Genomic DNA, 5,495 nt, shown 5'->3' with positions numbered 1-5,495 from the left:
AGGGTGCTTTCTACCCCCTTGCCCAAGTCACTGATGAAGATGTTGAATAGTGCAGGCCTGAGGACCGAGCCCTAGGGGACCCCACTGCCCACATCCCTCCAGGTCGAATAAGACCCATCCACCACCACCCTCTGGGTGCGGCCCTCCAGCCAGTTAGTGAACCGTCTGACCGTGTAGGCATCAACACCACTGTCTCCTACTTTCTTACTGAGAATGGGGTGAGAGACCGTGTTGAAGGCCTTCCTGAAGTCCAGAAAGACTATATCCACTGCGACACCTGCATCCAAAGACTTGGTGACCTGGTCGTAGAAGGCCATCAGGTTGGTTTGACAAGACCTGCCCCTAATGAACCCATGCTGGTTGCCCCTGAGCACAACCTCCCCTGCTGGCCCTTCCTGGACATGTGCCAGGATAATTCTTTCGAAAAACTTCCCCAGGACTGAGGTAAGACTCACAGGCCTATAGTTTCCTGGGTCCTCCTTCCTCCCTTTTTTGAAGATGGGGACCACACTGGCCCTTTTCCAGTCCTCCGGACCCAAGTGCCATGAGTGCTCGTAGAGCTGTGCCAGAAGTCCCTCAATGACCAGTACTGGGTTATTCCAGCACTGGCCACTGGCAAGGGTGGTGGTGGGGAGAGACCTGTACTGTCCTGGGACCCCCTGGGCTGGATCTGGGACAGGAGACAGGGGGGCAGGATACCTAGATGAGCCCCTCAGTCTAATCCAAAATAGCAAATCCTACGTCTTGCCAAACTGCCATGAAAAAGGCACCACTGAAAACACTTCAGACACCTGACAAACAATGGGAGGGCTGGCAGCTGGACAGCCAGAGGGTAGGCAGTTCCCCTGTGAACAGAAATTCTGGTCTTACTGCTACATGCAGAGGAGCTGTTACCATCCCTCTGCAGTGTCAGTGTCTGCGGTGGTGCTGACCACACTCCAGCAGAGGACGGGGCACTGAGGGCCTGTAGGCACTGCCATCCCTTGCACCGACCCCCTGCCTCCTGATTCCTAGGAAATTAGGGGCTGCTGTGTCTCCCACGACAGGGCAAAAACCAGGGGATTCTGGTAACGGGGATGACATGGAGCTGGGGTACAACTGCACTGCACCCCATAAGCTCTCTGGTGGTAACCTCCACTCAGGAGCTATCACAGGGGGGGCCAGGAGAGCCATTTGGCCCGGGCCTCTCATTCATGGAGGGCCTCAAATTTAGACTTTTGACATTATCTCCAAATTAGGTTATACATACAGACACAGAGGTACATTGACAGGATTGAAAGAAGAAGAAAAAAGCTAGAAAAGCACTTGTTAAATAAAAAAGGAACATTTATTACAAATTATTGCGTTGTATTTTGAGACTCAAAAAATTGAAGTGGCCCAGGCCTCTCTCAACCTCTGAGAGGGCCTGCCTCCACTACCTGCTTTACCCAGAATCCTTCCCTGCTCCCACTTGCCTTTGCCTTTCTGGGTTCTCAAGGGACTCCAGGGCCTTCCAGAGTCCATCTTGCTGCTGCCTGGAGCCACTGGTACATCCAGGGGTAGTGTCTGGGCTGGGAGGGGTGGTATCCCAGGTGACCCCCCCAGCTGTTCCCAGCCCTCACTGCCTGGCTGTGATTTTCAGGTGTTGGCGAGAAAATAAAACAGGTCACCCCCACTGGGGCATGTGGCTGCCTTCCTTCTCTTCTTTTTCCTCACTGCTTTTGTCTGCTACAGAAAAACTGAAGCAAGTAAGTGCCACTCCTAGGGCAGAAAGGGTTAAATCTGTGCTAAGCAGGGCTAGGACAGGACAGAGCAGGGATGGGAGACCACTCAGGGGCTGGGGCAAAGTAAAAGGATGTGGGTGCTGACTGAAATGCACCCATGCAGCCCTAGAGGGTGTTGTGCTGCTGGGAGGGAGTAGTGTATCTGTGGAGGGTGCTTTGTGTTCAATCCCTGAAGACACTATTGTCCCAACCTAGAGGCAGCTGCATCTTGGCATTCAGTCAGGGATCCCTCCATTACCAGCACCATGCACCTTGGGCACATAGATATAGAGGAAGATGCTGGTCTGTGCTCTGATGCTGCCCCTTGCTGGACAGTCCTAGGGACAGCATGTCCCAGCCCTGTGTGAGATTCAGGATTAGCACCAGGAGGGGAAAGGGCTCTGCTCCTGTGTGAGGGGATCCAGTGTGGTGGGTTTCGGTGTGGGCTGACTCATGCAGGATTCTCTCTCTGCAGGGAAAGTCCAGGCACTGACCTATATGGAGTAGGCCAGATCCTGGCTGCATTTTCCTCTTCCTTGGCACTGCCTGGGTTGTATCCTGGCTCAGGGAGGGGCCTGGAGTCTTGTGGGTTAGGATGGGGGTGGGGGGGTGCTGTTCCAAATGGGATCCCTTTCTCCTCTCCCACTTAAATATCTTGGGGGTCCCTTCAGCTGGAGGGTGAGGAGGTGAAGATCCCCCACCTCCCAACACCCTCCCCCCAGACAGCCCCAGACCCCCCACCTGCACATGCAGCCCACAGGCCCTGAAGTGAGAGGAGATGTAGGAATGAGGACACCCATATACCCAGCCCCATCCATACCTGCATTGGCCGCCTGGTCCATTGGAGGGAGCTGCAGGGCCAGGTTGGATCATCAGGGAGCACCAGAGACATTCCCTTGCATAGAGCTACCTCCCTTCTGAGGCACCCCCCAACCTCTTTCCCCCCATCCCGCCAGGACCAGGAGGGGACCGCACTGGGAGGGGGAGGAGTTTCACCCAGGCAGGTTTTGAATCCTGTCTGATCTAGCTTTACTGTAAATACAGTAAGTGCTGCCAGCGCTGAGATGCGACCACCTTTGGGATGGGCCATGTCAGAGGCTGGTTATACAGGGCCCCCTTGTCCCATACTGCAATGCAGCTGTCTCTGGGGATATGCTTGGTGGTGGCTATTCCCTTGCAGGGCTCACTGCTAGAGGGCAGGAAGCTGAATGGCTGTGCTCACAGGGCTGGTGTGAGCAGGACTGGGCAGCTCCTCCCAGTAAAGACAAGGATCCCAACACTCTGCCAGTCCTTGGGACACAGGGCTGCAGTGTGCTAGGGGAGGGCATCACAGCTTCTGCCTGTATGCTGGGAGGTGCTACAGGTAGATGGGGAATCCTCACTAGCTGGGGCCTGTATAGTGTCTATGACACACAATGAGGAGGTTCTGACACCGTCCAGCAGGGGGAGGATCACACACACACACACACACACACACACACACACACACACACACACACACACACACACACACACACACTGTTGCACCATCACCCCATGTTTGAAGCCAGGAGGGCACCAGGAGCCCTTTTACCTCCTTCCACCTTTGGTGCAGCAAACACCTCTGGGCAAGCAAGCCCCCTCCTGTCCCCACTAGTGTGATGAGCTGCCAGGTCACAGCACGGAGGCTCCAAGCAGCTGAGGGCCAACAGGATACACCTCGCCCCTCTGTTCCCATAGAGTCATTCCTCAGGACTGAGAGGAGGAGGGAAGAATATGGGGAGGGGAGGGTCCGAGCCAGCCCCCAGTTTGGGGACAGCCAGGGGCACTGGTCCATCACACACACACACACACACACACACACACACACACACACACACACAGAGGCTGTTTAGCATGCTGCCGCATGCCTCCTAATGGCTGCTAGGAAGCCAGCCGCCCTTCCTGGCAGCAGAGCCCCTGCCAGGAACAGCCTCACTGTGGAGGTAAACACGGGGCTGGCCAGGAACACCTCGGGCTGGGGACACGGAACAGCAGGCAGCCCCACTGGGCCCATAAGCGCGCATGTGTGTGAGCGCTGGGGGGCAGCCTGGGCACAAAGATCCCCTGTCTGCCCCATCCATGCATGTGTGTAGCCCCTACACACATGCACATCTCCCCACATGCAATGGGGCTCTGCACTCACACTCAAGAAAAGATCCAGTACAATCACTCAAACATACATACACACACACATGCATGCCCCCAACACCCACCCAGCACCCAGGTAACTAATGACATGTATCCGTGTGTACACACCACAGTGTCTACCACATACGCATGCACATGGCCACACAACAGGGTTTACCCTCCCATACACCACCAAAACCCACCCAACACACAGTTAATCACTTGTCCATATGTACACACCACAGTGTCTACCACATGCATATCGCCACACACCAGGATTTACTCCCCCATCAACATCCATCCAACACACAGTTAATCACATGTACACGTGACAGTGTACCATACATACTCATGACTACACACCAGGATTTACCCCCTCCCATACACACACCACTAACAGCCAACACACCCACACCACACCCACCCAACACACAGGTAATCACATATGCCCATGTGCACACACCACACCAACACCCACCCAACATACAGTTAATCACATATATCCATGTGTACACCCCACAATATCTACCATGCACACACATGACCATGGCCACACACCAAGGTTCACCCAACACACACAACATACCACACACATTCCAACACAAACAACACAGGTTCTATCAGTCACACACACACCACCCTTGCCATGACACAAAGACAATCACATACAGTATACCTATGCACCGTCACTACAGTGTCTACCATGTACATTCATACACATGGCCAGCCCCACACACGCACCCACAAGATCCATTACATGCAACACATGGTCTATCAATCACGCACACACACAACCACCTTGCTAACAGAGTACATCTCTCTCACACACGTACAAGTCCCTTTGGGGCCATGTGCCTGCCCCCGGAGAGGGATTTGCCCTCTATTGCCTATCCACCCTTTAGCATCTGCATGAAAAGGGTGGTGGATGGGAGGATTGTCCCGTGGGTGCCTGTGGGGGGAGTAGGGGTAGCACCATGGCACTGGAAAGGGGAATGAGACCAAGCAAACTCATTACATGATTCAGAAAATAAATGACCTATTGTATTTTTCTCCATTGGGTAGAATCTGGGCTGCTCCCCCTAGAGGAGACAGGCCCCTACCCTGCCCCCTGATCCAGCCAGCACCCCCCCAACCCTGAGGCTGGATCCAGGGTGTTGCCCCCTGGAACTGACAGGACTATTTCCCTGTAGCTCTGAGGCTGCAGAAAGCCATCAGCCTTTGGGCCTGGAGGGCAGCACCACTGGGATGGGACAGGGGGACTGCAGGTGCAGGGAGTGGGGGGGAAGGTGAGCACAGCGGGAAAGTGAGCACAGAGACTGGGACCTGGGAGGAACTAGGGTCTAATGGGTTGAGTGGGACAGAGTGGGGCTGAGAGCCAGATGCTTGGTTTCTTTCCTAGTACTGGGAAGGGAGTGGGGTCTAGGGGGCTGGCGTGGGGGGCACGAGGCAGGACGCCTGGGTTATTTCCTAGCTCTGGGAGGGGAGTGGGGTCTCGTGGGGGTGGGGGTTTAGGAGCCAGGACCCCTGGGTTCTCTGCGTGGTTCACTAGGACAAGACCCTCCCAGGCGCCTTGTTTTCCCAGCTCCCCCGGGGACAGGAGGGTCC

Source organism: Alligator sinensis, unplaced genomic scaffold (assembly GCF_000455745.1).
Source record: "Alligator sinensis unplaced genomic scaffold, ASM45574v1 scaffold647_2, whole genome shotgun sequence".
NCBI lineage: Eukaryota > Metazoa > Chordata > Crocodylia > Alligatoridae > Alligator > Alligator sinensis.
This window is presented reverse-complemented; position numbering follows the sequence as displayed.